At 45.6% G+C, this 27,695-nt stretch overlaps 1 protein-coding gene and 1 long non-coding RNA gene across 3 annotated transcripts in view; one reads left to right on the forward strand and one right to left on the reverse strand.

Annotated features, from left to right (window-relative positions):
* Nucleotides 1-11,899: 11,899 nt before the first annotated feature.
* On the reverse strand, nt 11,900-19,092 carry LOC117095799. Its single transcript, XR_004442187.1, has 3 exons — nt 18,575-19,092; nt 15,877-15,963; nt 11,900-12,640 (listed from the first exon to the last, which is right to left on the reverse strand). It is a non-coding gene; the product is annotated as an uncharacterized LOC117095799 (long non-coding RNA).
* A 58-nt stretch (nt 19,093-19,150) lies between these two features.
* Nucleotides 19,151-27,695, forward strand: part of B3GALT5 (beta-1,3-galactosyltransferase 5) — a 54,033-nt gene continuing 45,488 nt past the window's right edge. The window contains exons 1-2 of one of the 2 annotated variants that reach the window (XM_033232512.1): nt 19,151-19,338; nt 25,727-25,801. The gene's annotated coding sequence lies outside the window, so the exon portion shown is untranslated. Of the gene's footprint in view, nt 19,339-21,488; nt 21,580-25,726; nt 25,802-27,695 lie in introns of those variants that run through there. The other variant, XM_033232511.1, reaches the window with a different exon arrangement.

Below are 27,695 nucleotides of genomic sequence, written 5' to 3' on the forward strand. Positions count from 1 at the left end.
CTAAACCTTTCTTTTTGCTTTCAGAACTGCAGTCTCAGTAAGAATGTTTTGCTTAAAAGAACCAAAACATTTGAAGCATTAGGAGTTCATTTTTTTCCTTTTGGATTTATTCTATTTAAAATTTATTTAAGTACTTACAAGTTTGTATAAAGCATTTATTACATGAAACTGATGTGTTAATTTTCTTCTATTTAGTGTTAACTGTCTGAACTAGATAATTCTAGAGTTTGCAGATAATGGCCATTGCAGAATTGAAATAGTTTCTTAAGGAGTGGTGGGGGTGGCGTTAACCATTTCAAACTCAGCTGTCCTAGGCTGAGCACGTCAGGGACATAGAAGCGTTTCCCTCTACAGCCTGAGTCCTGGGAAATGTGGCAATTTTTCATCTTCTGACATATCACAGACATACCAAAAACAAACTGAGACTGGAACCTCAGAGGACAAAACTCTAGAGTGGGTGTAGTATATACTGCTCGGGTGATGGGTGCACCAAAATCTCACAAATCACCACTAAAGAACGTACTCATGTAACCGAACACCAGCTGTTCCCCAATAACCAATGGAAACACAAAATTGAAAAAAAATAAAGTCTCACAGGAGACTACTGATCAGTTACAACACAAGGCATGAGCTATGGTACTTGGACAGCTTAGCTTCAACACAACAAATTGTAGTTTCAGTGAAAAGTCCAGGAGCACTCTGAGCTCAGTTGCCTCTGCAAGGCACCCAGGCTGCAGGAGAGTTGGAAGACCAAGCCTCAGCACTTGAGGGCTCCAGGAGCTGTGCTTTTCTGCTTTATAAGTTCCGGCTGGACAATGTCAGTGGACTCACCAGACCATCCAAGAATAAAACAAAGACCACCAGTGCTAAATAATACAAAGCCATCTTTATTATTTTGACAGGGAAAGGAACATATGCCAGTGAAGAAATTTACTGAGTGGTGTAATGATTAATTTTATGTGTCTACTTGCCTAGGCCATGGTGCCCTGTTCTTTGTTTCAACAATATAAATATTTTTTTTAGACGTCATTAACATTTAAGTCAACAGATTTTGAGTTAAGCAGAATCCATAATGTGGGTGGGCCTCCGCCAATCAGCTGAAGGCCTTAAGAGAAAAAGACTGACCTCCCCTGAGCAAGAAGAAATTCTGCTGCCAGATTGCTTTTATTTATTTATTTATTAATTTTTTGAGACAGGGTCTTGCTCTGTCACCTAGGCTTGGAGTGCAGTGGTGTGATCATGGCTCACTGGAGCCTCAACCTTCTGGGCTAAAGCGATCCTCCAACCTCAGCCCCCTGAGTAGCTGGGACTACAGGCATGTGCCACCATGTCCAGCTAATTTTTAATTTTTTTTGTAGAGATGGGGTCTTGCTGCATTGCCCAGGCTGGTGTCAAACTCCTGAGCTCAAGTGTTCTTCCCAGCTTAGCCTTCCAAAGTGCTGGAATTACAGGCATGAGCCACCATGCCCAGCCCAGACTGCCTTTCAATGCAGCTCTTCCCTGGGTCTCTACTCTTGATGGCCAGCCCTGCAGATTTTGGACTTGCCAGCCCCTAAAATAGTGTGACTCAATCCTTAAAATCTGTCTCTCTCATTCTCTTCACATCCTATTGTTTCTGTTTCTCTGGAGGACCTTGGATAATACAACTAGTGTGCTGAACAGAAAACTCTGGGGATTTTAACTGCTAGAATGGGGAAGTTCAGAGTGATTATGCTAATTAAGCACTGACTTTTGTCTTCTAGACAGGATGAAATTATTCCATGGGTCTATATGCAGTCTGTCAAAATAATTCCCACTGCTCATTGATCAGGAAATTGTCTTCCGTGAAGTCCAATGGGTTCTGACATCCCAGGTCCCAGATACTCATACTGCAGCTGGTTGGAGCCAGCTGAGACAAAGCACAACATTCATTTTGATAATGACTTGGCAAGTGCTGCTGTAAGTGGGAAGATTTTCTTTCCTCTAATTTCCTACCAAGATTTTCTTCTGACTAATGTATACTCAGCATACATGAGTTCTCAATAAAAATTGTGTTTTCTTTTTTCCTTTAAGATTCAATAGCTATAAATTGCCACACCAAGGAAATACAGCTAGAGCAAAAGGAAGGCAAGAAGTAAACATTAAAGAAATGAAATAAGATTTTTCTCTCTTCTCCATCAGTGCACTGATGTATTTTAATGTCAACCATGGCCAGAGACCGTTGAGGCATGAAGGGTTAGAATATGAGCCTTGTTCCTACTTCCTGAATCCTCCATCGAGAAACCTGAGTGTTAGGGACTGACTTGTGCCCTCTGCCCCAAATTCTTATGTTGAATCCCTAACCCTCAATGTGACTGTATTTGGAGGTAGGGCTTATCAGGGGGTAATAAAAGATAAATGAGATCAGAAAGATGAGACTCTAATAGGATTGGTGTCCCTATAAGAAGAGGAAAAGGCATCAGAGACCTCTATCTCTTTCTGTTGTGTAAAAGGCCATGTGAAGACTCAGCAAGAAGGTGGCCGTCTGAAAGTCAGGAAGAGAGCCCTTGCTGGGAACCAAATTTGCCAGCACTTTGATCTTGGACTTTAGTCTTCAGAACTGTGAGAAAATAAATGCCTGTTGTTTAAATCACCCAGTATGTGGAATTTTGCTATGGCAGCCCATGCAGACTAAGATGCTGAGACAGTCTCTCCTTTGGACCACTGATGGAGGGGAGTCAGCTTGCCTTCTCTGATCTAATAGTTTTGCTCAGTGGAAGGTGACACCAGGCCAAAGACATATTGACTCCATCCTTTACTTGTGTTTTCTTGTAAAATGTAGAGTCTGCCACGCCCTGGCTTTAAGTCTTTTGGGGTTTTCTCAGTGGCTGCATGATCACATTCTAATTCTTCAGAAAGTCATTCACAAATCTTCACATTATGTGGCCAGGCGTGGTGGCTCACACCTGTAATCCCAGCACTTTGGGTGGCTAAGGTGTCAGAATCCCTTGAGGCTGGGAGTTCAAGACTAGTCTGGCCAACATGATGAAACCCTGTCTCTACTAAAAATACAAAAATTAGCCAGTGTGGTGGTGCACGCCTGTAGTCCAAGCTATTTGGGAGGCCAAGGCATGAGAATTGCTTGAACCTGGGACACGGAGGTTGCAGTGAACCAAGATCTCACCACTGCACTCCAGCCTGGATGGCAGAGTAAGATTCTGTCTCAATTAAAAAAAAAAAAAAAAGGCCTTCACATTAAAGCCCCAAGCTCCTTCTCTTCCCACATCACTTTCCACTCTATGTCCTCTGTCTTCTAGTACATGGGCCCTGTATTAATCCATTTCATGCTGCTATGAAGAAATACTCGAGGCTAGGTAATTTATAAAGGAAAGAGGTTTAATTGACTCAAAAGTTCCACAGGGCTGGGGAGGCCTCAGGAAACTAACAATCATTGTGGAAGGGGAAGCAAAATTGTCCTTCTTCACTTGGCTGCAGGAAGGAGAGTCCTGAGCAAAAGGGTTTTGGAAAAGCTCCTTGTAAACGTTCAGATCTCGTGAGAACTCACTTATCACAAGAACAGCATGAGGTTAACCGCCCCATGATTTAATTACCTCCCACAAGGTCCCTCCACCGACACGTGTGAGTTACAATTCGGATTACAATTCAAGATGAGATTTGGGTGGGGACAGAGCCAGACCATATAAGGCCCTGTGTAGCTGGCAGAATAATGTAACCCCAAGATACTTGCCCTCTGATCCCTAACAGCTGTGAATATGGCACTTTACATGGCAAAAGGTTGCAGACCTTAGAATGGGGAGGGTATCCTGGCTGATTCAGGTGGGTCCAATACACTCACATGCACTCTTAAAGATGAAAGAGGGAGGCAGACAAGCCATGGAGAGTGGAAGAGGCGGGAGAGAGTCACAGTGCAAGAGGGACTCTTTCCGCGGGTGCTGGCTGTCAGGAGAAGATGAGCCATGAGCCAGGGAGGGCAGGCGGCCTCCAGATGCTGAGGGCAACCCCTGTGCAACAGCCAGCAAGGAAACAAGGACCTCATGCCTACAACCTCACACAGCTGAATTCTGTCAGCAGCCTCCGTGAGCCTGGATGTGGATCCTCCCCCAGAACTCAGCCCTGAGGATACCTTGGTTTTGGCTTTTGAGAGACGAAGCACAGAAGCCAGCAGAGCCCGTGAGATTTCTGACCTCCCTTGGGAAGTGTAAGATAATACACTTGTATCGTTTTAAACGACGTTAGTCGCAGTTGATTCCAGAAGCCACAGGAAACATTGCCCCGCACATGTCCTCATTTGCATGCTTTCTTGCGTGCTGCTGCTGCTGGGAACACCTGTGCTTCAGCTCGCCACTAAGTTAAAATCTCACCTGTCCTGGAAGGCCCAGCTTCCACGGCCACCCTGAGCAGCACTGCCCTGCCCTTAATGACAGAACAGAATGGATCACCTTCTTCTCTGTGCTTGGAGAATTTTGCTTCTATCTCAACATAGTGCATGCGGTGAGTGGTTAGCATCTACGCGATGGTCGCCTTTTGCTGCAGTCTGACCCTTGTCCCTAGCCCAGTGCCTCATAGTCTGCCTGTCAATCAAATATTTATTTATTCTATGTTGTGCCACACAGATGTGTCATAGGTACTAGGTATACAGGGATGCCTAAGTCAGACCCAGGGCCCTTCATTCTCTCATAGACCTTCTAGGCTACACATATTCAGGGCCTCATAAACATCTGCTAAGTTAATTGGACGAAGGCCTCCTAGAGACAAGCCACAATCACCAGGAAGCAGGATTGGCCTGGTCTCTCTGTCAGGGCAGCCTCATGTATATGCACACATGAGTCTTCCTCCCACAGCATAGACCATCTGCCATCTGCAGGAAGGTGTGGGGCACCAGGAATGCTCATCACAGGGTTGTGTTTGCTTCAGCCATGATTTGCCTGGGGCACAATAGAGTGCCGCTTTCCTTTTTCTCCTCAAACTTCCTTTTTATAAGGTGACTGCAATAATATTTACACACATAGTTTCCAAAAGGCTTTTTTCACATTCGCAATGACATTTAATTCTTACGACAAACCTAGGGTACGCACAGAAGTAAAGCAAAGAAAACATTTGATTGATGACAATTGTATAGCTGTTTTATTTAGTCTTTCCTGCTATAAAGTCCCTAGTTATATAACTACAGGTTAATCAGGGTCTGCTAATGGTTTAGCCTTTTTCTTTCATACAGGCATTTACAAGAAATAGCTGAAGCTAAGTTTTGCTTATGTTGGGAAATCAAGCAAGATCTGCATCTCTTACAAGGCCTAACTGGCTTAGTCTGTGTTAGCTCAGTAGTGTATCCGACCACTTCTGGCTTGGAGCTGTTTGGATCGGTGTTTTCACAAATAAACTCTAAACTTTTATGGTGGCTCAGTTTACCATTTAACAGAGAGGCCTCAGAAGAAATCCACCCTGCCGACCCCTCAGTCACAGACTTCTAGCCTCCAGAACTATGGGCGGATAAATGCCTGTTACTTAAGCTGCCCAGTCTGTGGGTCTTACGGCAGCCCAAGCACATGAATCCACTTACCTGTGGCCTTATTTAAGTTCCCTCCCATCCCTGGCCTCCCTGACCCCCACTATCTACTTTAATCTCTGTGACCACGTCCCCATCTCCACAGTGCAAGTTGGGGGCCAGGCTGGCTCAGCAGGGCCTTGAGCTGGCATGGGGTAACCCCAAGGCTGAAGATTCACCAGTGATAAACAGAGACACAGAGAGACATATGTTGGGCTGAGCTGGAAGCTGGATGGGAGAGTCAGGGGCTCAGTGCCAGAGAAGAGGCAGGAAGGGTCTCCTGTGCAGCAGGCGTCAAGGAATGGATAGAAGCCTCAGCATGTGGACAACAGACATGAATTGGAAGCTCCTGGAGGGACAACAGACATGAATTGGAAGCTCCCTACAGGGAAAGAAGCTGAGGTTTCCAGCTGCTTCTCCCGATGGTTATCTCTGTGTGCAGTTGACCTTGCTGGCCAGAGGTGAGGCAGCTGGGCTGGGAAAGCTGGGAGGAGAACCCCCCAGCTGCAGGGACATCTTTCCTCATGCTTTTCAGAGTCATGATTCACACACTTCTCCCCCTTCTTCTTCTGGGAGCCTTCTACAGGCTGAGAATGCTTCTTCCTTAAGGACCTCCAAGATGCACCCTTTGTGTCCCAGCGTCCACCACTGTGCCGGACACAGTAACTCCCCTGTAGACGCAGGTTGAACAAAAGGATCAATTAGGAAATCAGTTTGTAACTGCCACTTTCCTTTCAGTTTTACAACTTTTATCTGCAAGGCACAATAGGCTTGGTGGAATGACTGGCCAAGATGGCAAACCAGGAAGAATTTGCAGCAGAGATTTTTACTCTCATTTTGGATTTGGTGGGGTCAGGTAACCTGAGGGTGATTCTGGAGGATGGCCGATAAAACATTCTTGGTTCCAAAGTTTTCAAGAGCTCTGGAGGCAGGTCAGGCATGAAAACTGTGAAAATGATGGCTTGTCCTATAGAACTCTATAAGGAAGAATGGGGCTGAGTAAATTATTGAATAGCAACTTTTTCTTTCCTTTCCTTTCTTTTTTTTTAACCAGTGGGAAGCTGAACATCTCAGAACATCTATTATTATCACTAAAAAAATAGATGTCATAAAATTTATAGCGCTACATTTAGAGATTGGAAGATCTAGGCATTAAACACTTAAACCATTTTCTAATGCTATAAAATAAGATTAATGATGTGTCTTTTTTAATGATCCCTTTTCTAAGATTAAAATCTTTGATGTGGAAAATGTTCATTGCTGTTGCTATTTCGAGGCCTGGGTGAATTACCTTACCTTCTCTGACTGTGACAGACCCCTGTGCCCACTGCAAAGTTCTACCTTCCCATTTATTGGGTTTCCTAGGTTTTCTAAATTTATTGATTTAACTCTAGTGGTTCAATTTATTCCATAAATTTATTCACTAACTGCATGGCACTGTACTTTCTCATACAAGGGAGTTCTTTTATGGTTGACAGTGGAATTATTGTCAGTCATCAATAGGAATACATGAGCATGTCCTGTTTATAGTTCTGCAGGTAGAACTTGGGTAATATGAGGGATCCTGACTTGTTTGCATGAGGCTCCCAATGAGGATGTATTGTTGAAATTTTAATTGTAATTCAGTGGATAAGCAAGAAATAATTGTTCAGAGCATCGTTCCCCAGAGTCCTTTCATTGTGACCAGGGTTTAAAGTAAGTGGCAAAGTAAACAAAAATGCCACCCCCCAAATATGGAGCAACCCTCCCCACCCCAAACTACCCCCACCCTGACTCTTGGAGCTTCACTGTGGCTGGAGGCTGCTGTCCCTGGCAGTGCTGCAGCCGTAGACACTGCCTGCTCATGGGACAGACCTGTCTTGTGTCTCAGCACACAGCCTAATGTGCTACTCCTTCTGCAACTATCACTCCAGTTTCAACATAGCTCTTCCATATTTTAGCCCGAATGGCTGATGCTGGTTGTATTCAGTGATGGGAGGCAGAAACTAGAGAACAAAAAGAAGAGCTGCTGCTGCTTCCTCTTTTCTCCCTCCTCAGCCAAGCATGATGCAGAAGGTCAGCTCTTAGAGGAGGAGCAAGCAGGCCAGGACTGCTTCAGCATCCACTTGTGCACAACTTAACACTCACATGGTAACACCATGCGAAGTTCGCGGACATAAAAACAAATGACGTCGGGTCCTCTTCCCCAGATGAGATGAGTAGCGTGCAGACCAAAGGACAGCAGCCCCTGCGGGGGGTTGTGTACTGTGTACTGCTGCAGAAGGAGGGACAGACATGCCTGAGGACGAAGCCACTAACTGGGAGCGGGAGAGAGAGAAAAGGGGGCATGGGATGTGGGTTTTGATGGCTGAACAGGAGTTTCCTAGGAACCTGGGGAAGGGAAGAGTGGACAGGGCAGAAATAAATAATGCCAGAGTTCTGTGTCACAAACGGTGGACTGTCAGTACAGCTGGTGGGAGGGGCCGTGCAGCACCCAGTCAGCAGTAGGGCTGGGTGGGCAGCTCAGGGCCAGACTATGAATGGGCTTTCTAGTGTGTATGGCTCTGGCCAGGCACAGTCATGGTTTTCAAGCAAGGACTTAAATAGATCAGATTCTTCTAACGTGGAGCTCAGGAGGAAGTCCAGGCATAGGGTGGCTACCAAGCGCCTGCCAGAAATGGTGAGGCCTGGACTGGGGAGGACGGAGAAGCTGGACCCAAAAGACATGCTTAGGGAGAAGCGACTGCGATTTGTGAGGGAGTGAGATGGGAGACCCGCAGCTTCTGATGGGAGTGTCGAGTGGACGGTGACACCATGCACCCAGAAAGGCAGTCAGAGGAGGTCCAGCAGGTTGGTGGGGAAGCTGGTAGAAAGTCCCTCGAGGCATCTGCCTACTTTCTCTCTTTTTCGCCCCTTGCCCTGCCCTTGTCAGTCTTGTGAGCCTTGGTGAGCGTCGGGGAACCTCACCGGGAGAGGCAGAGCCATGGCCCAAGCTGTGCCCAGCTTGGAGGGGGTGCACAGGAGGAGTGTGACCTGGAGAAGCCTGCCCACGCCTCCTTCTGTGGGGGCCAGCGGCGGCTTGGGCTGGTGCTCCCACGCTTGTGCATTCTATTAGCCTGTGCTAGTCCACAGGCCAGCGGCTGGGTCTCATCCGAGCAAGGAAATGTGGAGCTTCCCGCTTTCCTCTTGCTTTTCTTTAGACAAGGTATATGGTGAACTCAGTCCTTCCCCAGCTGCTTCTGAGGGGTGTGGCAAAGCACAAAGTGCTGAGATCTTCTGGTTCAGGGAGAGAGGGATCTAGTGCCTGAAAAATGTGACAAGAACACTTGGCTTTTCTGAAAACGCTCATCATTCTTTCCTAGCATAGCAGTTATTTTCTGCCCCCCGGGCTTTGGCGACAGTGTTGTCTGGTTCCACAGATGTCAAAAACTCAAGTTTATGCAAAGACTTTCACTTCTCAGGCTCCAAAGGCCTCCACAAGCTCCCCCTATCTGTGTTCATGGACTTGAATTTCATGTTGTCAAATGAGTGTCAGGTAGTGGCAGAAATAACGCATGTATCACACATTTATTGATTTATTTCCCGTGGATTTATTTTACTTTAGAACACCATTACCCAAAGCAGAACTCCTGAAATGCTAGTCCTACAACATAATCTTTGAAAAATGGATTTCATTTTCAGATGCTTGGGAAATATTGCATTCCCTGTGCTCCTGTTGCACATCAATTCTCAACTCACAATAAAGGCTCTGAGAAGGCCTGCATTATAAAACTGTGCAGACAGGGTCTCCCCAAGTTGTCACACATGAGATCCTGGACTCCGCTTAGTGGTTTTTGTTTTTTTCTAAATGCGTTTTGAACAGCCAGGGTACAGATTTCCGTGAAGACCACCCTAGGATACACAAACCATGAAAGCCTTTCTAAGTCATGTTGTTGAGTCTGTAAAAGCGGAGGAAATTTGGGAAATGGGCAGCAGGCTTTTCCTGGCCCTCAAGAGAGGATCTCACTCCTTTTTGCATTGATCTCCCTTTTCCATTTTTACTTTGCCTCTAATCAATTTTTCTTATTGCTCTTCACCCCATTTCTTGGTGTTTTGCCTCAGATGAAAGTAGGGTAATTAGTTCCTTATCTCTGTTTTAAAGGAATTTCATCTGGCTTCCAGCTCAGGGACCAATTATGGCTTTATGGATTTCCTTCTTTGAAATACATCTATGCTAAATACTGCCAGCTTCTCATTCACTTCAAGCTAAAGTGGGAAGCTCTGTAGGCCTAAATCTCTCCCTTCACTTTAGATTCATACTGTTAATGATAGAAAGGGGGAGAGGAGGCTGGGTGTGGTGGCTCATGCCTGTAATCCCAGCACTTCAGGAGGCCAAGGTGGACAGATCACTTGAGGCCAGGAGTTCAAGACCAGCCTGGTCAATGTGGCAAAACCCCATTTCTACAGAAAACAGGCAAAAATTAGCCAGGTGTGGTGGCACACACCAGTCATCCCAGCTACTCGGGAGGCTGAGGTGGGAAGATTGCTTGTGCAATCTTCACCTGGGCAGGAGGTGGAGGCTGTAGTCTGCTGAGATCGTGCCACTGCACTCCAGCTTGGGTGATAGAGTGAGACTCTGTCTCAAAACAAAAACAAAAACAAAAACAAAAACCAACAAAGTCCTAAGTCAGTCCAAAAAGTGGGAGAGGAATTAGGTGGACTAACAAAGTAATATGTACATGTTAAAACTTCAGGCTATTTCTGTTTGTCAGGAGATTGCTTTACCTGGGTCAATTATTTGGTTCCTCTGTGGCTCACTTTTCTCATCAGTAAAATGGAAGAATAACAGTATGTAACTCACAAAATTGTAGCCAGAAAGAAATGTCAAACATTTAGAATAATGATTGGCACAGAGCTTTAATAATAATAACAACAACAAGGCCGGATGCTGTGGCTCATGCCTGTAATCCCAGCACTTTGGAAGGCCGAGGCAGGTGGATCACGAGGTTAGGAGATCGAGACTATCCTGGCTAACATGGTGAAACCCCGTCTCTACTAAAAAAAAAAAAAAAAAAAAAAATTTAGCCGAGCATGGTAGCAGGTGCCTATAGTTCCAGCTACTCGGGAGACTGAGACAGGATAATGGCGTGAACCCGGGAGGCAGAGCTTGGCAGTGAGCCAAGATTGCGCCACTGCACTCCAGCCTGGGCGACAAAGTGAGACTCTGTCTCAAAAACAACAACAACAGCAACAACAAAAAATACAAAACAAAAAACCAAAACAAAACAATAATAATAATATTACTCTAAAGAGATACTTAAATGAGTTTTTCTAAATTTACATCTAATTCTTTTTCCCAGGCTTTACTCAATAAAATCAATCATGATAAATCCTGGAAAACAGAGCCTTAACATCACAGTGTTATTAATTCACCAAGCATTGCTGGCACTTTTTACTTTATTCTGGAGATCCAAAAATGCTTCTGGTCTGGACACTCGAATAGCAGAGTGAGCGAGAGGTCCTGGGGGGAATTTGGAGGTCAGAGTCCTGGTTCCCAGTCCCCCACTTCCTAGTGATGGGCTCCTGGGTCACTACCGAATGACCAGCGCTAACGTGCACTGAGGGCTTACCAGGTGCCGAGCAAAGTTCAAAGCACCTTTCCTGCATCTCCATTGTGGACATGGGACAGTGAGGTGACAAGAGGCGCTCAGTCACCAGCGAACCTCAATTTCATCTGTGAAATAATAACACCTCCCATTCATCCCTCCCGGTGGGATTATCAGAAGCTTGAATGACACTGAGTGTCTAGAAAGTACTTTGAAGGCTGTAGTGTTCTGGTAGATGAATGTAGGAGGTCCTCAAGTTTTCACTGAAAAGCTTCTGGTTGATGCGTGATTTCTCCCCTTTGCAGGAAGCCGACAAGAAGCATGTTGCTGAGTGATCTTGGGTTTCCGTCCTCCATGCCCGTGCATCCACGCGTGGGCCCAGCCAGCAAGGAGAAGTCTAACAGGCAGGAGGAGGGGAGACACAAAGAGCCCCCGCGGTAAGTCACAAGAAACTGCCTGCACTCTGACTTTCTTAGCTTCCTCAGCATTTTGTACGGGGCTCCCATTGACCGATGTGGAGGTTAGAACTGGAAGGAAAGGTCCCTCTCCTTCCATCTGGAGGTGTTGAAGTAGCACTGGGCAAAGCCCAGGGTGGTACCTCTGGGGCTACGGCAGGACAGAGGTGTTTAGTGGGCTGGAAGCCCCCGTCCCTAACAAAACATCTCTGACCTGGTTTAAGACATTAGAGGTCCACACACATTTCATTTGCAAAAGGAGTTTCTAACTCTTAAAAAGATAGAAAATCACCAATGAAGTCCAACCCTTAGTGAGAATCAACTGACCTTTCCTCTGCACTCCATCACATTTTTTTAATTTTTTTTTTTTTTGGAGACAGGGTCTTGCTCAGTTGTCCAGGCTGGAGGGCAGTGACATGATCATAGCTGACTGCAGCCTTGATCTCCTGGGCTCAAGTGATCTCATCTCAGCCTCCCGAGTAGCTGGGACCACAGGTGTGTGCCACCAATTAGGTGTGCAGCTAATTTTATTATTTTTATTTTTTAATAGATATAAGGTCTTGTGTTGTTCAGGCTAGTCTCGAACTCCTGAGATCAAGGAATCGTCCCGCCTTGGCCTCTGAAAGTGCTAGGATTGCAGGCACAAGACATCTTTACATTTTGTGGAGGTTCTGTTTGCTTCTGCACTTTGGTCCAATCCTAGCATGGTCAGTTATCACCAAGTTGGTATCTCTTATGCCACTGCATGTTCACGAAGGAGAAATAGTTTATTTTTCCTTGTGCCCCACCTCAAAGGATGATCAACATATTAAGCCGACACTCCAGAATGTACAGGCTTCTGATCAATGCGCTGTCTTGCAAATGGTCCCAGAACTACCCTCTCTTCAATATGCCTCTTTCGACAGAGCTCAAGGTACAGGAAAATCTCCTCAAATGCAGAAAAGTCTTTGAGTGTGAACTTAATTTTCAGTGCATCAAAAAATCGTTTAGCACTAGGAAGATCATCTCTCTGACGGGAACGGTGTGTGCCTTTAAAGAATGAGTTCCTTGAGAGGGTAGGAAATGATTCTGAAGGCTTCTTAACATGAAATGCTGCTATGCTGGTTGAAAAAAAAAAATCAGTTCTGTTATTTCAGAATTCTGCTTCCTTCCCAGTTGTACAAGCTACATGACATTGAACTCTGTGTGCTAGGCAGTTCTGCAAAGGGACAGGCAGTCCTTGGGTCTGGGTTGAAAACAAGAGCTTAAGTCCAGTGTCTCCAAGCACTGGTTAGCTGCATGCAACATGGCATGTCCACAGGTGCTGCATCCTGAAGAAGTCAGGATCACCACCAACAGATAGAAAGAGACCCTGGATGTGATGGCTCATGCCTGTAATCCCAGTACTTTGGGAGGGATTGCCTGAGTCCAAGAGTTCAAGACCAGCTTGGACAACACAGAAAGACCCCTGTCTATACAAAAAAAAAAAAAAAAAAATTAAAAAAGACCACACTGGGAAACATACTGAGACTCTGTTTCTACAAAAGAGATCCCTCCCCCCCCTTTTTTTTGAGACACAGTCTCTTTATCACCCAGGCTGGAGTGCAGTGGCATGATCTTCGCTCACTGCAACTTACACCTCCCAGATTCAAGTGATTCTCCTGCCTCAGCCTCCCAAGTAGCTGGGATTACAGGCATGCACCACCACACCTGGCTAATTTTTGTATTTTTAGTAGAGGCGAGGTTTCACCATGTTGGTCAGGCTGGTCTTGAACTCCTGGCCTCAAGTGATCCACCCATCTCAGCCTCCCAAAGTGCTGGGATCACAGGGGCTAGCCACCAAACCTGGCCTTTTTTTTTTTTTTTTTTAAACGATCTGTGTCTCAATATGTTGCCCAGGCTGCTCTGGAACTCTTGGTCTCAAGCAATTCTCCTGCCTCAGCCTCCCCAAGCAGCTAGGATGACAGGCGCACACCACCTAGCCTAGTTTATCCCAAATTTTTAAATAGAAATTTTTATTCCTGAAAGAAATAGGAAAAGGACCAAAGCAAAGTGGTTTTCACTTGTTTGTTTGCATGTTGGAAGTGGGATTGCCTTTAGATCCTCTTTCCCAATATTACTATACATTAAACTAACTTTAAAGTGACTAACTTTCCTCCCAAGCTTACTGCACTATTTAAAGGCCCTTGTGGTCTAAAAGCAAAAGATCATATGTTTTAAGGATGAATGGTGCCATTGTTACTATGTGAATGCTCACTATGTTTAGGCTCTGTGTTGAGTTTTACTCAGTCACTCATTTAAAAAATTTATTTATTAATGCATCACTTCGTTTATTCACTTAGCACCTGTCTTGAATACCTGCTATATCTCACGAACTGTGATAGGCACTGGTGGAAACAGAAGTCAGTGAGATACATGAAGGAGGCCTGTAGTAAAGACAGAAATTAAGACAAACAAACACAAAAATGTCTGAGAATTGGCCAGGCCCGGTGGCTCATACTTGTAATCCCAGCACTTTGGGAGGCCGAGGCAGGTGGATCATTTGAGGTCAGGAGTTCGAGACCAGCCTTGCCAACATGATAAAACCCCGACTCTACTAAAAATACAAAAATTAGCTGAGTGTGGTGGCAGATGCCTGTAATCCCAGCTACTCCGGAGGCTGAGGCAGGAGAAGTGCTTGAACCTGGGAAGTGGAGGTTGCAGTGAGCCGAGATCGTGCCACTGCACTCTAGCTTGGGTGACAGAGCGAGACTCAGTCTCAAAACAAAAACAAAAACAAAAACAAAAACGCCTGAGAATTGTTGTGTTACCAAAAAGAAAGCACAGAGTACCACAGGAGTCCTCCAGCGTTTGGCTGCACCATCTTTCCCTAAGCTTTACAACAACGCTGTTATGCCCACTGTGCAGATGGGGAAACTGAGGGGTGGAGCTTACTTACGGAGCAAGAGTTTGCAAAACCAAGTTGACGAAACTCTACATGTTCTTACCACTCCATCTTCTCCCTGGCTTGGAACTTCCATGCTGAAGAGTCCAAATGGACCTTAATTTTAGAGACCTTAGAATCAGTTTAGGTTTAGATGCTCCAGAACTCACTAGAAATGTCAGGGAAGGGACAGCCGTGGGGAAGCGGGTGCATTGTGCTGAGAATTATGGATAAGAAGCCAGCTCAACAGTGAAAGGTGGTGATCATGTTTCAAGTGGCCTTGGTTTTTCATGTGTCATAAAATTGTATTATTCAGGAAAAATCCCCAAAATCAAATCAAAAAGTTCTATGAAAATATAAAAAGAAAAGCTTACTGATGCATGCTTATAAACTGGTTACAGTACTTTCTCTGTGGCCTCAGGGCTGGAGGGCTGTGTTTTTTCAGAGGTGACCAGGGACCGTCCAAACACAGCCTCCTTCCGTTAATGTGACCTTCTGTTAACCAGCATAGACTCTTCTGGTCCCATTCAGAGAGCGAATTCCTTCATTAGCTGGGAAGGCGTGGTCCCACCTACTTATAGGAATGAGGGGCCACCTTCATCCTACCCCATAGGGTGCAACTGGCCACAGCTTTACCTATCCGTATAACACACAATTGTCATGTAATAACCCCGTGGGCCACCCTGGCTTGGGCCACGTTTCCTCAGCCCCCTGGGAGTGGTGGTCGTTCTAATCATGTTCTGCAGTCCCAATGAAGGCTCCCACCCAGTTGAGGAAAAGTCAGCCTGTTTGTTGCGGCAAGATCAGCCCACATGGGCAGGGTATCCCTCAAGTGAGGCAGTGATGCGGCTCCCAGGGGCCCCAGGATGCTGGCGGCACACACCTCAGACTCCAGGCAGCAGCCGCTACCTCCAGGGTTCAGCTCCCAGTTCCCCGGCCCACTCGGTTCTCCCACGCTTCACCTTGCTCCACGAGAAAGCTTTGTTTCATGCTTCAGAAAACTGCTGTGGGCCTGGAAAGCTTTTCAGGCAGAGGCATTCTAATTAGTGTTGTGACTTCCCTGGGAAAATCATTTTCCAGGCTTCAAAGAACCTCTGATGATTCTCTAACTTTTCATGAGGGTCCCTGGGACATCTCAACCATGAAGCTCATTCCACTTAGGTTTTTGAATCAGAAATGCAGGAATTTTCCACTGGTAGTGGCGGGAGCTTCCTTGGGATGAGTGAAGAGCAGGTGAGCTCTCCTGCCTCCCACCATCACCAGCCTGCATCAGGAGGGGAGAAGGAACTTGCTTGCACATTTTGCAACTAAACCCCATGGTAGAAAAGGGCCCTCGTAGTGGGTCTTAAGATAGATGAAAGGGAAAAAAAAGAGCCCTCACTTGCTCCATTTCCCCAGCCACTGCCCATGGATGCCATTGGCTGATCCCTCCACTTATTTGTTCAAGTATTGCTCCAGCATCCCCTGTGTGCCAGGTGGAGGCCTCTGCTGGGGTGCAGTGGTGCACCCTGAAGTCCCGTTCTGGCAGGGGAGACAGAGCATGGACAAATGAGTAAGTGGACCCCGAAATGTCAGGTAGCAATGCTGAGCCAGAAGGATCAAAAGTGGGGGACTGAGGTGTGGGAGGACGTGTGCACTAAACAGGGCCTCAGGGAAGGGGAAGTGGTCTCTGAGCAGAGATCTGGTAGAGTCCAGGAGAGTCCCATGTATACTCGGGGGAGAGGCTTGGTCCAGGCACAGGGCAGCGAAGGAGCAGGTCCTGAAATGACATGGGCCTGGCCTGTGAAAGGAGCACCTGAAGGCTGACATAGAGGGAGGGACTGGCCGCAGGGAAATTTGACCAGCGACTCCTTCATGCGGCGCAGGACGGGCAGCAGGGGACATTGACTGGCAGCTCCATCATGGGGCACAATCTTCTAATCTCTTAAGTGGCCCTTTCCATGGAGCTGTCATGGATAAATGTTTTCTGTAGCTATGGTGGAGCACTGGGTCCCGTTCCTTTCTACGAGAGCAGTTGTTCCCAATTGGGTGTGACTTTGCTCCCCACGGGACATTTGGCAAGTCTGGAGACGTTGTCACAACTTGTGTGTGTGTGCAGGGGTGCACATTCAGTGGGTGGAGACCAAGGGTCCTGCTAAGCATCCCACAGTGCACAGGACAATCTCACAACAAGGAATTATCCAACCCAAAATGTCAAGTGCGCTGAGGTTAAGAACCTTGAGTCCAAATAGGAGCGTCAGTGAGCATGGGGAAGCATGCACGTTTTGACTGACAGTCCCTGGTACCAGGCTCTGGAGGGCCTTGTGGGTGGTGGAAGGCATATGGGGAAGAGGTGCTTGGCTTCTGCAAATCCTTCTCCCATGGGAGAGAAGTCTGCAGGGCTCACAGGTGACCCATCCCCACAGTGACCGGGACAGAGCAGACCACTGCCTGGGCCACTGCCTCGGCCTCTCATATAGTTTAGCAAAGACCAATGTCAGAGCCTGAGACCATGAGCTCTGGCTTAGGATGGATGGATGGATGCTTTTATTTTCTTGACAGGTATCTCCAAGACCCAAGGCCATGGCTAGCTCATCTCACTGTGGTGCTCACTGGGCTAAGCAATTTGCACACATTGACCTATGATCTGCCCTTTGCTACAGCCTATTTTCTACATGGTAGTGCTGAGCAGTGAGCAGGTACATTCCTGGTGCAGGGTGTTTGCCTTTGCTGTGATCTGATCTGCCTGGAATGCTCCCTCCTCACTTCTCCTGCCCTTTCAGTATCCGGGTCTCAGCTGGAACCCTGCCCCCATGCAGAGGCCCTCACCCCTCCAGTTCGTTTCCTTCATCCTTGTTTTCATACCACTTACTAGCCTAATTGAAAACAAGCTACTCAAATGAAGAAGTCATTGTAGTATAATTAGATTATGCTAGTCTTGGAAACAAAAAACGGAGGACCCTCCTCCCCAGGACAATTTCAGGGAAGAAGCTTCCGGCTCCACCACCTGCACCCAAAGCTGAAATTCTACTTAAACGATTCCCTGATTTTTATACTTGGAATGCAATAAATGTATTTTAACTGTTCTGTCGGTATTTACATATATCCAGGCTGGGTTTCTGCGGCCCCCGCTAAGACTGGCCCCCTGCCCCCTCAGAGCACAGCCCTAAGTATAAGTCTCCCAGGGCCCTTTCTCGGGGTCCTGCACCTTCCTCCCCCCCGGCCCCCCTGCCACCTTTATTAAAACAACACCTGCCCCATGTCATAGCCCCTCAGGTACTGGCTCAACTGAGGTGTCCGTGGCTGGACAGAGGTCTGATGTGCTTCTTGGTGCAGGAGGTGTTGGGTGGGAAGGGAGGAAAGGATGGGAAGGGAGTCGGGGGAACAGCAACCGGTGACTGGGAGGGAGAGGGCAGGGGACACCCCGGAGGGCAGGCAGGCTCACCTCCTGCCCCCTCTGGGGTGGTACCCGCCCCACTTGATGCTGCCTGAGGCGGCATCCTGTTTGGCCCTGCTTGGCTGTGAGTGTGCCAGGCCCGTATGGTTACCCCAGGAAATGGGAGCTGCACAAAGCCACGTGCAGAATCGCGTGGGAGTTTAATAATCCCAGCTGGTGATTGCTGCCCTGCTGCTGCGTTCCTCCCCATTAGACCCCTCACAGGCTTCCCTCCAACCCGACGCTCCAGCTTCTGAGGTCTGTCCGTTCTCTGAAGCGATTCTACACCAGAACATGGCTCTGGACTCCATGTTCCTAATTTCTTTGTGCGGGGGGTCTCTCCCCACTTCCCCATTAGCTCACGTCATCTTTGTGCAAAAAGGATCACTTGTCAGCCATGGGGAGGAAAGGGCTGGCACTGCTCTGAAGCTGCTTAAGTTATGACATTAAGGAAAATAAGCCAGCTTCATTGGTCCTGGGGTAGGCGCCTGAGCACTGGAAATTTTAAGAGCTTCCCAGGAGATTTTACTGCAGCCAGGGTTGAAGATCACTGAATTGAATATGTTCTCAACTCTTTAAAAATGTGTATTTGTTTACTTAAATATATGTCTATTTTTCCTGCCAGAGAAAGGTGGGGTCCTACTGGCTTCAGCTCCTGCAGCTCCCCTCCCCCCTCCCGCCCCGCACTGTGGCTATGACACATCAGTATTCAGTCACCTGGGGGCCGCCTGTGGCTGTGTGACCCAGGACAGGCCCTCTGACTTCTGTGTGCCGGAGTCGTGTCATCCATAAAATGGGAATCGTCAAGGCACCTACTTCATTGGGTCGTCACTGCGCAGCCCCATAGCGCCCCACGCCTTGCATGACTTTGGCTCATTCCTCATAATTAGGCCTTTTGCTGTGAAGGTAGCATCTCTTTTTAAAAAGATCTGGTGGTGGTTGGGGAGGGGCGGTGTTCTTTCCGGGGGCATGTGGGGTTTGAGAAGCGCAGGACCCTGCAGGCTTCCTTCTCCTGTGAGTGTTTTCAAAGTTAACTTTGGGACCGTTCTCCGGAGGGCCGGACAGAAACTCAAAGAACCGGCCTCAGGGGATCTGAGTAAATTCCACCTTCGTCAATTCCTGGTGCTCCGTGAAAGATGCTCTTTCCCTCGGGGCTTCGGAGCTGGAGCATTTGTAGATAGTTCCTGCCTCTTCCCCCGGCTGCCCGCGCTGGGGTCCGGAGCCGCCCCCCGCGTCCCCCAGCCCGCGCCGCCCTGCGCGGCCCGCTGGCCTCCTCACCTATCAGATTTCCTGTGCGCATCGCCGCGCGCTCCTCCCACCTCCTAAATGCGGTGCGGAGCGGGGCGGAAAACCATCCTCGGCCTGGACCCAGCGCCTCCGGGGACCGGCCGCGCGCCCCCTGCGTCTGCGGGCTGGGGTGCGGCTCTGAGCCCGCGGCGGCTTCCAGCCCGACTGGGCCTGCCGGGGCTGTCCCGCGCACGGTAAGGCCCGGGGCTGGGGCGCGGGGCGCGGGGAGCGCTGGCCGGGAGCGCGGGGCCGGGTCCTGCGGCGCGCGGGGGCGTGGGTGCCGGGCACCGGGGACCGCGGTGCGGCCGCGCATTGCAGGCGTGCTCTTCTGTTTTCCTTCGTTCCTTTTGAATGAAGGGAAAGAAAATTGTTACAGACCAAATGTCATCAAACTTGATGTGAAAACATATTCATTTATCAAGTCTTATCGCCACTCACGCCACGCACCCAGGAAGTTGTGTTCCTGGGTGGGCACGGTGCGGACGCAAGACTTAGGGAATCAGTACTGGATGGAAACATCACACAATTAGAAAGAATAGCGTAATCTTAAACAACAACAACAAAACAAACTCTGAAGCACCCTGCGGCAGGCAGCTTCTGTATCGTGGGGGTTGTGGAGCGGGCTGATAGGCAGAATGGTGAGAAAGACAGCTTTTCATTAAGGGATGACACCAGGGGTTTTGAGTTTGGGAGGACCAGAAGGGAGTCTGTAGGTCATTGGTAAATACAGCGAGGTACCTTAAGATTCAGTAATGAACGTTATTTTAAAAACAATATCTGTACCAGGTGTGTGTGTGAGTGTGTGTGCGTGTGCGTGTGTGCGCCTATGTGTGTGCATGTGCAAGTGTGCTCTCACACACGCCGCACTGTAGTTTTCCTTCGTGGGTTTGTTTCATTTTTTGTTTAGGTTTCTGACTTTTGAGGGATAAATACAGCTTCCAAATGATAGCAACTGAATCTGCAGTAATCAGATTGTTGGAAAATAATTTTTCACATGTCCTTTATGTTAGCATAACAAACTTAAGTCTTTGTTATGAGTGGCCACCTATTGTAAATGTTAACATTACTTCTCATCTCCACATCTTCCTTGTTTACTATTTTTGTCTTTTTCAAAGAGATGGAGATGGAGGAGGAGTAGAATTTAATGAAGATACAGATCTGGGGAAGTGTCATGTTTCGTTGGGTGCCTGGAGTGGGCAGTGGCTGCTGTTGAGAGTATTTTACAGATGTAGGAAGTCCTTAGAGGGGCGTTTGTGGGTAAATGCATGCTGATTCTGCCCATCTTTACATGTACCTTTTGTCGTGTTTCCTCTTTAAAACAGGTGCGTGTAATATGCAAATTTGGTTTCAAAGAGAGAATTTTATATCTTTTAAGGAATGATTGCATATGTAATCTTGTTTCCTATCTCCTTTCATTTTTTCCCTCTCTTTTAAAGTCAGTTCGTCTTAAATAGTTTCTTTGTTAGGTAAATTTAATAATAATAAAAATCTGATGTGTTCAGGAAGGAACTCAGTGTGAGGCCCATGGACGTTACCTCCCGGAAATGCAAGTCGGAAAGAGATGTTTCACTATGCTGTTACCTCAGAGGACTGACAAGGACAAGGTTGTCTTTGCAAAGGTTCTTCCAGACAGGGGCATCCCTTCTTTTGTAGGATTTCCAAGTAGGTACTTTGAATGAACAAGGGCCACCTTTGATAGTCGGTTTTATGAAAATCTGCATAATTCACCATGGCCAAACTTCTCCACATGGATGGTAACCTTCATCCATTCAGCAGAGGATACCAGGGTGTAGCCCTCCCTCCTCTGTCCTGGACAGCTACAGATTGAGGCCAGTTCAGCCGGGTCCCAGAAGAGTTTCAGAGTCTCCATCTTCTCCTTCCTGGGCATGGAACTGAGCCCAGTACTGGCATCCGAGGGGATGCTTCCCCATGCATACTTGTCCATTTAACTGGGTGTCTGATCAGATTTCTGCTTGGTTTTCTGCCAGGCCTAGAGCCTGATCCTGAATCCTGGTTGAAAAGCTGCCTGGGCTTTATCAGCCTCTCTCCCCAGGTGACCGGGATGCTGATGAGGATGGAGTCCCTCCTTGGACCTGACAGACGTCTACCTCCTTGACTATAACATCCTTGTTCCTGGGCCCCACGCAGGCTTCGTGGCCCTGGGTAAACCCAGGTTTGCAGCCTGTGTTCCTTTTCCTTCTGTTGACCCTTCTCCTTCTACTCCTTATTTTCCTCTGCTGCCACTTCCTGCTGCCAGGTAAGTCCTTGGACTTGGTGAGGGCTCCCCTATTCCTTGTTAATTCCAGTTTCTTCTCTTTTGCCTTGGCCTGAGGATAGGGTTCCGTCAAGCTTTGTGGCTGACCTCTTCTGAGTTTTGACAACACTGCTTTGCCTGTGGAAGGAGGGAGATAACTGACCCTGTGTCAGGTGAAGGGGTGGGTAAGAAGATTTATAGAGATTTTGAGAACTAACATGGCCTTCAGTTGAAAACCAGAATTAGGAGCTCTGAGTATCGTGCAGGTGTAGTGAGATTCATTTGAAAAACAAATCGGCCGGGCGCGGTGGCTCAAGCCTGTAATCCCAGCACTTTGGGAGGCCGAGACGGGCGGATCACGAGGTCGGGAGATCAAGACCATCCTGGCTAACATGGTGAAACCCCGTCTCTACTAAAAAAATACAAAAAATCTAGCCGGGCGAGGTGGCGGGCGCCTGTAGTCCCAGCTACTCGGGAGGCTGAGGCAGGAGAATGGCGTAAAACGTGGGAGGCGGAGCTTGCAGTGAGCTGAGATCCGGCCACTGCACTCCAGCCCGGGAGACAGAGCAAGACTCCGTCTCAAAAAAAAAAAAAAAAAAAAAAAAAATCAACCGGAATTTTTATATCTAATTTTGAACATCACCCCCACATCCTCAATAGAAGACATCAGAGCCAGAAGTCGTTTGGGACCAAGTTGGGTAAATAAAGTGGCTGATCACTCATTCACGCACTGAATAAATATTCTTGCAGAGATAAATAGCTCAGCCAGATGCCTGGGTTCAAATCCCAGCTTTGACAGGTACTTGTTATACGACCTTGGGCAGGTGACTTAATTTCCTTATGCCTCAGTTTCGTTAATTAAAATTGAAGAGAATAATAGTACTTACTTCATAGAGATGGTTGTGAGGATTACATCGTTCTGTATGTAATAAAGAACAATAGAACACTGCCAGATATGTACATGCTATGTAAGTTATAGCTATTGTTATTATGGTTTCCTGTTGTGTGCCAGGCACTTTACCATGCTGAGTAATAATTGTTTTGGATCAAGAATGAGGTACGGAAAGAAGGAAACAAAACTAGTTGTTTCTTACTGAATTTTTAAAAATAATATGATTTGAAAAGTTATTCCCAAAAAGTTGTGAAAAAAATATTATGAGCAACAGCAGAATTATTTTAATAAGATGACTAACAAACATCAGGGGAACAATATTTAGTTTGTTATTTAAATTTTGGTCCCTGTCTTTTTTTGTTTAAGCTGTGGACGCAGGCGGGAGCATTGCCTGAGCCCAAAAGTTCGAGACCAGCCTGGACAATGTAGCAAGACCCCGTCTCTGAAAATAAAAGAGCTCTGATTCTTTATAATTATTGGAAATCATTCCTCAGTGTTCCTATTCACATTTGCAATGCTCTCTCTTTTTTTCTTACTGTTTCTAATTTATTCATTTTTCCATAGAGGTGTTTTGGTGATAACTGTGCTTCCTAAACTCTGCAAGTTCCCTTTTTAATCTCATTCCGTCTCTTTGTCATCGCTTGTGGCCCTGTTTTGTTGATTTCCCGTTCTTAGTTTCTTGTAGCGACAAATCATTTACTGTGAAAACGTGTAATCCACTGCTGGGAGTGTATTTTCTTCCAGCTTCTGGCTTCTTCACTTGTCTTTTGCACATTGCCTTTTGTTTCATTTCCTTCTTCCTTTCTGTAGTGTTTATGCCTGTTTGCTCTGACATTTATTTGTCAAGCATATTTAACAAGGGCAGGTTGAGCTGAACCTTTAGATAACTTTTTTTGATTGTCCTCGATTGCTTCTCTCCTATGTGAACATTGTTTCCTTCCCAGAGCATCCTTTGGTGTCCTGGAGATGTGGTTTGTTAGCTTTTCTGTGGCCTGAGGATATGAAGTCGTAGAAGCAGTGGGAATGATGGATAATCATGATTGGTGGATTTAGTCTCTATTCATTTTGATTAAATTTATTAAAATTTATACTTTTATTAAAAGTTGCTGTCAGAATACACTCAGGTTTTGGATTGCCCCCAAATTCAGGGTGTAACTTGGAGACATTACATTTTTTATTTTTCAAATTTTGAAGTATTTCAAACATACAGAAGTGAAATAATAATAGAAAAAGCATGTGTGAGTCCACATCCCAGCTCTATTGAGTCGTAACACTTGGCCATACTTGCTTAGATTTAGAAGACAATATGAAAGCATCATTGAAGCTCCCTCTGTCCTTCCCTAGTTCTCTTCATCTCCTTTCATCCCTTCGCACTATCCTGAATTATTACTGTCTTTTCCATGTGTGTTTCCACATCACTTCTATGTATAAATCTGTGATGAATTATGGTATTGAGTTCAATATTTCAAGCTCTCTAAAATGGTTTCATACAGTCCTACTGCAGCTCTTTTTGATTGTTTTCAACATTTATCCATGTTGAGACATAACTTGTATTAGTTCATTTTCACACTGCTATAAAGAACTTCCAGAGACTGGGTAATTTATAAAGGAAAGAGGTTTAATTGATTCACAGTTCTGCATTGCTGGGGAGGCCTCAGGAAACTTACAATCATGGCAGAAGGGGAGGCAGGCACGTCTTACATGGCCTGAGAGAGCAAGTGAGAGAGCATGTGAGAGTGTGGGGAAAACTACCGTTTATAAAACCATCAGATCTCGTGGGAATTCACTTACTGTCAGGAGAACAGCATGGGGGAACTGCCCTTTAATCCAATCACTTCCCTCCCTCGACACTTGAGGATTACAATTGGAGATGAGATTTGGGTGGGGACACAGAGCTAAACTATATCATAGCTGTAGTTCAAGCTTGTCCAACCTGCAGCCCCAGACAGCTTTGAATGTGGCCCAACACAAATTCATAAAGTTTTAAAAAACATTGTGAGATTTTTCTTTAAAGCTCATCAGCTATTGTTAGTATTAGTGTAGTTTATGTGTGACCCAAGACAATTCTTCTAATGTGGCCCAGAGAAGCCAGAAGATTGGGCACCTCTGCAGGTATAGTTCATTCATTTTCATTGCTATATAAAATGTTAGGCTGAGGTGGGAGGATTTCTTGAGCCCAAGAGTTTGATACCAGCCTGGGCAACATAGCGAATCCTCATCTCTATAAAAAAAATGAAAAATAAAAAATTAGCCAAATGTGGTGGTGTGCACCTGTAGTCCTAGCTACTTGGGAGGCTGAGATGGGAGGATTGCTTGGGCCCAGGAGTTTGGGGATGCAGTGAGCCATGATCATTCCACTGCACTCCAGCATGGGCAACAGAGCAAGACCTTGTCTCTTAAAAAAAATTATGTTGTAGGATTGTACTACAATTGGCTCAGCTATTGTTTTGTTAATGTATGTTTAGATGATTTTCATTTTTCATATAAAAATGCTATAATAAACATTCTTATGTATCTCCTTTGCATACATGTTAGAGTGTACTTTAGAGTACATACCTAGAAAAGATACATCAGGTGATAAAGCATCTTTCCTGGATACTGAAGAATGTTTTCCAAGGGATTTATACCAATTTATGCTCCTACATAGTATAACTCTAACTCAGTTCCTGTTTTTCCACACCTTCCCCAACCCTTGGAATTATTGGATTTTAAAATTTTTGTTATTGTCATGAGTATGAAATAGAATCTCAGTGTTTTAAGGCGCATTTTCCTGGTTCTAGTAAAACTAATCATCTTTTCGTATATTATGTATCTCAACCATTTGGAGTTCCTCTTCTGTGAATGGCCTGTTCATGTCTTTTGATCATTTTTCATCTGGGATGACTTTCTTATAGATCTATAGAAGTTCATTTAGAAATTCTAGATCCTTCATTTTAGTAATATACATTGCAAATATCTACTCCTAGTCTGTGGCTTGTATTTTTACATTTTATTGAACAATAGGTTTTCATTTTTAATTTGATGAAATTTACCAAGTTTTTTTTTTTTTTATGGTGTGTGCTTTCTCTTAAGAGGAAGTTTTTCATCTTATGAAATTCTTCCCCACTCTTAAGCCTTTAAATATTGTCTCATATACTGTATTTTTTCCTAAAAGTCTTCAAGTTTTGCTTTTCACACTTAGGTTTTTAATCCTCCTTGGATTTATTTTTGATATGTTGTGAGTTAGGGATTCAAATTTGATTTTTTCAAATGAATAGTCAGTAGTCATAGGTTGTTAACTCAATACTCCTTTTTCTGGCGATTTGTAATACCATTTCTGTCATACTTGTGTAGATCTGTTTTGAGGCTATTTATTCTATTTTATGATCTGCTTGGGTTGCCATAATGAGATACCATAGACTGGATGGCTAAACAGCGTAAAATTATTTTCTCACAGTTCTGGAGGCTGGAATTCTGAGATCAAAGTGCCAACTTGACCAGGTTCTGATGAGGACTCTCTTCAGGAATGCAGGTACATCCTAAAAATTCTGTCTGTGTCCTTGCATGCAGAATGAGATTCCTTTCTCTTTCTTATGAGGCCACTGACCCTATTGAATTAGGATCCCACCCTATGACCTCATTTAACCTTAATTAATTCCTAAAAGCTTTGTCTCCAAATACAGTCACATTGGGGTTAGAGCTTGAACACACATGAACTTCGGGTGGACACAGTTCAGTCCATAGCATTGGTCTATACATCACAAGTATCTTATTGATGTAATACGTTTTTATATATACTAGATCAAGTTAGGTCGAGTTATCCCATCTTGTTTTACTTTTTAATGTATTTAGCTATTTTTTGCCTTTTAGTCTACGTACGAATCTTAGGTTCAGTTGTCAAGTGTGGTCCCAAAATTTGTAGGTTTATTTTTGAGATCTCTGTTCTGTTTTGTCATGATGTATTTTGTTTGTTTCTGCCAAAACACCACGTTTTAATTGCTCTGACTTTATGTCTTGCTCTGGGAAGGTAAGTTACCACTTTGTTCTTTTCAGCCATTCTTTTTCTTTTTCTTTTTCTTTTTTTTTTTAAGATAGAGTCTTGCTCTGTCACCCAGGCTGGAGTGCAGTGGTGTGATTTCGGCTCACTGCAACCTCCACCTCCCAGGTTCAAGCAGTTCTCGTGCCTCACCCTTCCAAGTAGCTGGGATTACAGGCGTGTGCCACCATGCCCAGCTAATTTTTGTATTTTTTGGTAGAGACAGGATTTCACTATGTTGGCTGGGCTGGTCTCGAACTCCTGACTTCAAGTGATCCTCCTGCTTCAGCCTCCCAGAGTACTGGGATTACAGGCGTGAGCCACCGTGCCCCGGCCGTAATATTCTTAATCTTCAGACCTTGTTTGAATTTTTCCAGTTTTCCTGTAATATCCTTTTTCCGGTCCAGGATCCCAGCCAGAATCCCATATTGCATTGGGTTTTCATGTTACTTTATTCATGTTCAATCTGTAATAGTTCCTCAGTCTTCTCTTTTGTAAACTTGACATTTCAGAAGAGTTCAGGGTGGTTATTTGTAGAGTGTTCCTCAATTTGGAGTTGCCTGATATTTTCTTATATGCAGATTTAAGTTATGCATTTTTAGTAATAATACCACGGAAATTTGATAAATGTGATACGTTCTCTATTGGTTCAGATAGTTTACATGTAGATTCTCTTGAATGTTTTCTCTAGTTAATTGTATTAGGTATTTTGGTTATTTGTGTCTTTCTAGCACATGGGAGGATTTTGGTTCTCCCACCTCTTGAAGTTAGGCACAGCATGTGACTTTTCCTGGCCAATGAAAAGGGAGCTAAAGGGATGTGTGCTGAGACATTGGATTGCAGGTGCATGATTTCCCAGCTCTCTTTGCTCTGCTTGTGTCAGCACGTATTGATATGAGCATGCCATTAGATCAAAATAGCATACAGTAATAAACCGACCTTTGTATTCTTGCCTTCAAGAGTAGCCTGAATCAGCAATGGATTTTGCTTATGTGAAAATAAACTTGCAGTGTTAAGACCCTGAGATTTTGGGGTTGTTTGTGGCATAACCTAGCCTATGTGGTCTGACATAATAATCAGATTGTCTATAAACAAGAATAGCTTAGTTTCTTCTCTTTCATTGCTTATATACATCTTTTCTGGTCTTATTCCATTGGCTGGGACCTCAAGGGCAATGTTTAAGAAAAGCAGTGACAGGTTAGGTATAAAGGCTCATGCCTGTAGTCCCAACATTTTGGGAGACCAAAGCAGGAGGATTGCTTGAGGCCAGGAGTTCAAGACTAGCCTGGGCAACATAGTGAGACCCTTTCTCTAAGAAAAAAAGTGATAATGCACATCCTTGTCTTGATCTTCACCTTAATGGGAATGCTTGTAAGTTTCACTATCAAGT

The sequence above is a fragment of the Trachypithecus francoisi genome, unplaced genomic scaffold (genome assembly GCF_009764315.1).
Source record: "Trachypithecus francoisi isolate TF-2019V2 unplaced genomic scaffold, Tfra_2.0 Lachesis_group14, whole genome shotgun sequence".
NCBI classification, from domain to species: Eukaryota; Metazoa; Chordata; class Mammalia; order Primates; family Cercopithecidae; genus Trachypithecus; species Trachypithecus francoisi.